This window comes from Harmonia axyridis, chromosome 2, assembly GCF_914767665.1.
Source record: "Harmonia axyridis chromosome 2, icHarAxyr1.1, whole genome shotgun sequence".
NCBI lineage: Eukaryota > Metazoa > Arthropoda > Insecta > Coleoptera > Coccinellidae > Harmonia > Harmonia axyridis.
In genome coordinates, this window is record NC_059502.1 from 34,397,765 (window position 1) to 34,407,060 (window position 9,296).

Here is a 9,296-nt window from a genome sequence, read left to right on the forward strand (position 1 = left end):
GTTAAAATTAAATGAACGTAAATTTAAAATAAATTTTAATCATTGAAATGGAATTTTTTTCAAAATTACATTCCCTTGATCAAAGAACATATAAATCAAGTCTGATATTCCAACCAATATAAAATGGCAGACACATAGGTAATTAGCAGACGCAGCGCAGACCGATGTTATTCACGAAAATCTGGATTTCCCTATAAGCAAACATACTACCACAACTTGACGCTGTTTGACGGTGATCGACTACCTATTTGAACTGTCCAGATTTTCATAGATTCGTCGAGCTCATTGACGTTTTGAATTCTAAATTCGAAGCATTGCATGTTCTAACACGATGGGCATTAGTGAGAGAAGTCTGAGAGCATCCCTGACTTAACAACGTAAAACTCCAATTTTATAGAGATCAAACAATTCGGCAAAAGCATGGAGGAAATTCCACAACTGATCAATGAGCCAGGTAAACTTTCACTTCAATTGGATTTATTCAAATTATGTTATTTCAAAACTTCGATTATCAAACAAGCTAGTTTCGTTTATTCATTTTCACAATACTGAAATAGCTACTGCATCTTGATTTAAAAAACTCAGAATTGGCAAATCATTCACAATATGATAACTAGTTTTGAATAAATTAGCCCATCATTTCTTATTTGTGTCATTTCATTTGTATTACAGGGCAACCCATTTCAAAAGATCTAGTGAAAAAACTCCTTGGGAGTTACGCAGGAGGCAGTGTGTGGGCGAGACATACGTCGTATTTTCAATCCTTTGTTTAGACACATTATATTCTGCTGAATCTACCATTTTGCACGTGTATAATCACACCATTTACCATTAGAGATAAGACAATGTCATGAATATCAGATGTATTGAGTCAGTCTTTCATTCATTACTTATTTCAAACTATTAATTCCTTATATAAATGAATTCATTTCTTAATAGTTGATTTTGTTTTAAAACAAATCCCATACATATATATGGATGTGTGGAATTATATAAGATAAAGAACACTGAGGTGTCTAACTGATAATAATTCCAACAGTGGTTCCGTGTTAAAACACCGCAGTTTCTGAACTGAGTCTGTGCCAAAAATATTGACTGAAATCCATGATTACTCTTCGTGAGAAATGAAGTATTATATATTTGAACCTTGATAGTTCAAAGGTCTTGGTCGGTTTTATAAATCTCTTATCAAGGTGATTTTCTCGATCAATTCATTTCTATGTTCAATTTCAATTCATTTTTGACAGTTTCAAATTACAATCAACGATTTCATCGGTCAATCACAGTTTTCTGAAACCCGTCAGAAAACTAGCATTTTGATTACATACAGGTTCGCATTTAGTATTACTTTCTTATGTGATCGTGAAATACTGTTGTCCTTGATAATGCCGAAGAGTACCATATCGTACTAGCTATGGTGTTATGTTCTGCAGAGGTAATGAATAAGATTTTTATATTTGTGGAATTTCGACGAAAGATATGCAAAATACCATATTATTATTATGTATTATCGTTAAAACATAATTGAATAAGGAATGAGTAGTTGATATGCTACATGCGCGCATGTGCATTCGGTGCCGCTGGTGACTGTTATGGTTGTGAGTAGAAAGCAGGGCAGCAATGGATGATCATGCATACTCCTGATAAATATTTTACGCACCATGGTAGGTGTTGAGGGTTTCACAATGAAGAAAATTCGAACAGAAAGCTATATAAATGAAAATGTTAGCGGATAACATCAAATATTATAACCAAAGAAAATTAAACCAGGGCCGTACTTTGAAAAAGTTACATAAAATATTAATTCTTTCGTTTGCTACTCTTTTGAACAAAGAGCACCATTGAAAGTAAAAATTAAATGCATTACACTGAATTATGTTTTTTTCTCATAGCATTAACGACATTCCTCTAAAACGTGTAGAAACATATATCTTTCAAAGTTTGAAGAAAAAAACCCAATAATTTGAGTACTACCTTCATATTAAAAGTACCTACATTAAACGTTCAGAAAGATTTCATGGAATGAACAAACCTATAAAATGAAAACAAAATCGAATTGATTCCAAGTTATGGATATCAGAAATTTAGTTCGAAATTCAAGAATCCTTGTATCCAATCACTCATGTTACACCCTGTGTTATATACATATTTATGAATATGACATTGGAATCTCTACCTACCTGATGAAAGAGTGATTGATGATTGAGTGTTTGAATAAAGGTAGAATTCAGTCCATGATTCCTGAGAGATATTCGTTCAAATTTTAAGGTTTACTATAAATGACAAGTAGAATCAAGTAAACCAAGCAATAAAGTTTTGAAGTTTGCCTTCAATACTGTCTCCACTTTCAAATTTCCCAAGTCACGGAACTATGAATTAGTTTCTCTAGACTAAGAGGGTTGTTTGATGTGTGAACCAGTTTGAAATGAGATTTGAAGTTCGAAGTTTAATATTTGAATGGGTGAACAATTTTCTTTACCTACATAGAATCGTTCACCTCTCCTAGTCACCAAAAAAATAAGTTTCCTAAGAAAATTTAAACAAGTTCATGGAGGCCTTCACAAGTTACACTTACAGTTATATTTGAACATACAAATAGTTGAGATATAGTTTGCCAAATACGTATTATGTAATTTTATTGGACAATGTAACGCTTCCGTCTACTCATATACACAATTTCTTTCTTCTGTTCTGCGTTCTGAAATACAATTTTCAAATTCAATTTGAAAATTGTATTTCAGAAGGCAGAAGAAAGAAAGTAGAGCATGTGCCATATTCTTCAATTCTTTACTATCGGAATCTCTAATGTCTACCTACTATGAAAACCAGGTAATCCTGTCATACAATATCGCAAATCACTCCAAGAACACTAGAGAAAAGCATTGATTTGAAGTTGACCACCCATTCACCTAGTTCAATCTTTTCAATGTTCTGCTTGAACTCTCTGCAGTTCTCGTGGAGATTTCGACATGAAATTTTGCATGAAGCTTTGCAATTGTTATTATACATTTAAACACACAATTTTAATTCGGTCAGAAATGTCATTTTCTCTCAAATATTGGGTCTTTTTTTCAATATTGTATTTGAATTTTCTACGGTTCTAATGCCCTCAAAAATTTTGAGAAAAATTTCGATAAAACATGGGAAAAGGGGACTTAATGCGTCATTAAGGGGTTCGTTGCACCCATGAAGAGCACATAGAATCTTGAATACGGTTATGTGGTCATCATAGGCGCAATTGGCACATAAACATTTACAGGCGCTTTTGAGGTCCTGACTTCACCTCAGTGCTTTAGTCCATTATTTTTTCAATATTATTCTTGAATTTTTATAATTCTGATGATGCTAAGGGGCTGTTCAAGAATAACGTACACTAAAGGGGGACTTTCCTAAATTTTTATGCTAATTACGTCAGCCGTAGTTATTTACTCTTCTACACACATCCATATCTACCCATGTGTAGATATGACAATCCACTCATTGTCTATGCTTGAAAATGAAACGCCTTTTTGAGGATTCCCTTGGTTTTCACGATGTTCTCTGAACATAACAGGATATCTCCTTTCGTGAGAACCAGAACATAAAAAAAAAATTCCCACAAATAATGTATTACTTTTAGGTACTTGCAAAGAACCGTAGGGGTCATTTTGATTCTTGAAAAATTAAGAAATTCTATCACTTATATGAATGAATTATATTTCAAAAATGATTAATTGAAGTAACAACAAAAATCCTCTAGGTGAATATTATTCCCTATTAATAGTGGACCGCTTATTATATAAAATACTATTCTATGTTTAAAGAAATACATACTGAGTATTAACGTAGTGCCAACCGATGTGCCAAAATCTCTTCTCAAATTTCAAAATATTTGAGGTAACTTGGACTTTGTTTACTTCTATAGCTTCACGTTGAGGTCCTGCAGCTACAATTTTCCTTTTTTATTCTCTTCGACTTTATAAGCCGAAGGTATATTGCCGTTTCTTAATAGCTCGAAGGATTCAATCAGAATTCAGAATATCCAATGGTAGAGGGTTGATCCCAATTTCAGAGCATTCGATATGTCTTCTCTTCTAACTGTTTGCATGGGCTCTCAAAATTCTCTGGGAATTTTCGAGGAATAGTTCATACATGAAATTTCCTATCTTCTCAGTAATCCTTCGTATATTCAGGTTTCCATTGGTATTTATTGTTACAATGAACTTGGCAATAAACCATATCACCAATTTCAAATGATTGGAAAGATACAGCACAATTGTCATTGAGCGAATGAACTTCTTCTCAGGTTGTAATAACAGGTCAAGAGTTGTCCTCACCTTTCTACCGATAAGTACTTCGGCTGGAGATGTTCCATTCAGTGTATAATGACTCGAAGTGCTTCCGTTAGTTCAAAAAAATGTCCAAATCTGTTGTCCCAATGGTTACCTCCCTTTCCAATTTTTGTCAAGGCTCGTTTGAATGTATCAACAAACCTTTCACCTGATTGGGAATGGTAGGGCGGTGTCCTCATGTATTGGATTCCATCTTGTTCAGAAAATATCTGAAAATATACACTGCAAAACTGACTAGCATTATCATGAACAAGAGTTTGTGGATTTCCGAATCTTGCAAAAATTTCTTCCAATGTTCGGATAATAAATTTAGTTATCGTGTTTTTCTATTTCTGTTCATTTCGGGATGGCATCAACAATAATGAAGAAAGAATCTCCTTTTAATGGTCAACAAAATCTATGACAACATTCGTTTGTCCTCTAGGAGAATATTTTTCCGTATTAATAGTGGACAGCTTAAAATATAATTCTATGTTCAAAGATAAGCTGAGTCTTAACGTAGTACCAACAGAGTTGTAATAACGCTATCGGGTAACACGTTTGTCAAGTAGTAGTTGATCTTGATTTTGGTAAAAGCTTTGCTTACTTTTGCTGATAAGGGGATGGGGTAAATAATTGTGGTGAATTTACTTACGTAATACTTGGATGGCTCCTATTAGCACGAAATTTTCCAAGAGACTTGAAATTTTTATTCTTTATATGCACAAAATATTCAAACTCGGTTTAATCTGTTGTCATTGCAATATTAGGTCCTGCTTGAATTTTCTGTTTCTCAAGTCGCTATCATCACGAAACTCGACAACTAGGAGTTTTCTGACGTACTGAATATGACTATGAATATACTATTATTATAGACGTCTATGTGTAAACCTTTATCTCGACTTTGAAATTCAGTATCTACATTTGCACTCCGTTAAAATGCAGTTACTCTCATTTCTTCTTTCAATTCATTTACCAATAAGAGTCTTTGCGTTTGATTGAAGATCAAAATGGAGGAAACTTAAAGAAGCAGCCTCCATGGCCATCACTCCGAATCTCATGAGCATGCCTTCTCTGGAGATCAAGGAATTTAAGTCTGGGCACCAATCATAAGATCTGATCTGAGGAACTTGAACCCGGTCCAGGTCGGAAGCATCTCGACACCACCAAATTAAAAAATGAATCGGAATTCGGACGGATAACTGCGCACACCATCTGCGCAACCCGAAAATTCGACTACTGTGCATCCCAACTGCGCATACCGGAAATGAGGTGTAACTTGTATTAAGTTTAATGCTTCTGTAGACTAGTGGTGAGAGTGAAGGTATTGCAATCGATTTCGACTAAATTTCAAACCCCGATACCCTCATACGAACTCAAAAAAAGTATGGTGGGTACAAGTCCAAGGCAGACTAGTTTGGCAAATGGTTCTTCTCAGAACCAACCATTCGGTCCTTCTCAGGACCACTACCCAGAAGAACAAAGGCTTGCCGAAACGTCGGAAACAACCAACCGCATAGATGATGGAAACAGCCCAAATAACTATCTAATTGATTAACGTACTTTTGCACATTGGCACTGCATAGCATTTGTACGACTTAGCCATTATCACGGCTTTTATTAAATTTGTATGGTATAAGACAATATCAGTTCACTTTGACAGACCGTGAGTGATGAGGTGACTTTATGGTATAGTGACGTCACCATAATATCGTGAAAAAATGGAGCATTTCAGCAGGAATATTGAATGAAAACTTTTTTATTTACGTATTTTATATTTTTCCATGAAAATTTTATTCGTGTTTACATACAAATCAAAAGCAATTCCAAAATAAAGTCAAATCCCTATTTTGTTTTCTTTGGATTATAGATATTATAATATCATAGCATATCTAGCATCAAGAAAGCAAGACACGCAGGTATTAAGATTAATGAATTTCTAGTTCATTTATTCAATGAGAAAATATATCATGTATAACCAAAATCTGTACAATCAATATTTATATATTAATTTCGAACTTATCAGGAAAAAAACTCTCTAGAGAATTCATTTAATTCTTGTAATAAATATTTTTAGGAAGTTATATCTTATCTGATAACCCATTGTACTATTTTTTGTTTTAGTGATTTATATTATGATATGTGATCATTTTATGATTGTGTGATTTATATTATGATATGTGTCAAGATGCCGGAGAGTGCGGATGTCGTGGCAGCCGAGCTAAATAAGTTACGAAAAAATGAACTCGTAGATTTAATAATGAGTGCTACATTACCTGAATATGTGACAAATGGAACATTAATTAACTTTGTTAAAGAATTCAGGAAGAAAATTCAACTGAATGAAGGTTTGAATAAACAAGATAAACAACAACAAGAAAATCCAAGAAGTGCAGAGAAAACAGATAATTTAATTTTACATCTTAAGTATTTACAAGAGTTACTAGAAGAGACAAGAGATAAAAACAACATCTTGAAACAACATAGTCGTTTATTACTGGAAAAAGTACAATATATGGAAGGAAAAAGTCAAAAATCAACAAAAACGCAAGTAAACATTCAAAAAAAAGTCTCACCAATTTTAATTCACAATGACAGAACAACTGAAAAAGCCCAAGAAAATGATAAAGAAACTTCTTCCTATGCGAAGGTTACTTCTGCTACTGTTCAGAAGATGGCAGCACCAGCTAACCTTAAATCGCCTAGACCACAGAATTCTGATGATATGTCATTCTTGGACGATAAACAAACAACAACAATGGGTCTAAAGGAAAACATCGCTGAAATAACAAAACACCCTAATACAGGACGAAAGCAAGAAGAGGATTCCAAGGAAGTCAATCGTGGAAAGAAAAGACGATTCAAAAACCCTGAAGAGAATATTGGAACTGGACAACAAAGTAAAGGATTTTCTGGACAAGAAAGGAAAGTTTGGCTATACATATACAGAGTAAACAGAAATACAACTACCAATATGATCGAAGATTATATATTAACGAAGGAAGGGTTTGATAAACAAACAATTATGGTAAAAAAAATTCCATCTGAAGAGAACAGCCTGAAGAGATTTGTGTTAACAGCTCCAATAGCTAAAAAAGATGAGATGTACAAACCAGAATTTTGGCCCTCAGGGGTTGGTATAAAAAGATTTAGTTTTTCCAAACACAAAGAACTTACACAGCAAGGTAAGGATTTTTTATAAGAAAAGAAACACAACTGTCTGAACTTCACACCCCAACCAAAAATACAAAGACTAAAGATACAAAAATTGAAAAGAAACAAAACTTAACATTGACACATCTAAATATTCAAATCGTTATCAACATCCCTTAATGGACTGGAGTTGAAAAAAGAGCTAGCTGATTTCCTTATAATCTGCGAACCATATAACATTCCAGAGTTTTATGAAGTGTGCAGACTACACAAATAATTGAGAGATTTGAGGTTTATTTTCGTCTTTAGAAGTATGTTTCATTGTAATTTCATTATGTGAATTAAATTTATGACGTCACTCTTACTGCACAATTGTAAATTTGCTTTAAGAAATAAAGGGATTATTATTATTATTATTATTATTATGTTTTCCTTTCTATTTATTCAGTTCTCATGTGTACCTATTATTTTCTTCTTATCGATCCTCAAATAATCAGTATTTTTTGTACAAATTTTGAATTGTCTATATTTGTAAATGAATTTTTTACCTATTATTGCGTTAAATTTTTTCATGTCTTGGTATAAGACCCTGATACCCTAATATGAATTGTTTGCATATTGCAGAGTTGACTTTTCTTAGAGCGGTAAATTGGATATCTACCTAGGGCGCAGTTTAGCTAGCGACGGCCCTGGTCAGGTGAGACCCGAGGTCCCATACTATACAGGGTGGCCACTTTTTCAATGGGATTGTATTGGTAACTTTTAAACCATAAGAGTTAGAAGGTCGGTCAAATGGAGAAAAAGTTGCATGCATAGAAGCATTATCAAGCAGTTCCAACAAATCGAGATTATCAGGGCCGGTTATTGAGATATCATAAGAAAAGTAAATTCTGTCATTTTGATTTTTTTTTCCACTTCATTTCAAATATTCTCAAAAAATGTTACAGGAATTTTTTATTCGACAGTGAATTGTTCTCAATTTGACGTAATCAGATTTGGTATCCAACGTTTCGTGCTGTCTGGGCCACCTCAACCTCATTTTTTTTCAATACGGACCTGTATATTTTATGACACTTTTCGTAATAACTTTTAACGCTGAATTTAACGATATATCATACAATGTCATTCAAAGTTGATTTTCAGGTGATTTTGACCTTTACCCAAATTTCTTTGGGTCGAATCTGTATTATATTTAGGTACCTTTAGTTCAATTAACAACATGCTATACATTTCGATGAGAAAATCAACTTACTCATCTTGAACTGAATGGAACATATCAGAATCAAATCAAGAAACAAGTAAAAATTATTTACATATTTCAATTCATAATTAATTATGAATTATGAATTAATTAAACGAATTATCATTTAATAAAAGAAAAATCGAATGATTATTCGAAAGTAAATGAATGTGAATGAAGTAAGTGTTCGAAATGTCCACCATTTTGTAAAATGCACTTAAGAGTCTGTTTACACCACACTGCTTGGGAAGCAGAGGGGTCGCAACGTGAAGGGGCAAGAGCGAGTGGGCGTCGACTATCGTAGTAAAAATATAGAGGACGTATTAGGCCCTCAGCCCAGATTGAATGAATTTGTAACGCATTGGGATGATCTCGTTTCTTTCTCGAGTTCTACTAGTGCGTGTCGGAATATGCAGCCGCATTTTCGACATTTTGATGAAATGAAATGATTGTCAAATGGTCACCTTTGATTATGGTTGTAAAGACGATTTCTTTATAATAAGAACAGAGTTGAGAAACACGAACTGTTTTTTAGGTTTTGAAAAAGACTCTACTTTCCATAATTACTTGATATCGAATTGAGAATCCAAATA

General features: G+C 33.5%; 1 long non-coding RNA gene across 1 annotated transcript; it reads left to right on the top strand.

Annotated features, from left to right (window-relative positions):
* Positions 1–216: 216 nt before the first annotated feature.
* Positions 217–936, top strand: LOC123673752. The gene is made up of 2 exons (XR_006746540.1): positions 217–454; positions 673–936. It is a non-coding gene; the product is annotated as an uncharacterized LOC123673752 (long non-coding RNA).
* The last annotated feature ends 8,360 nt before the right edge of the window (positions 937–9,296 follow it).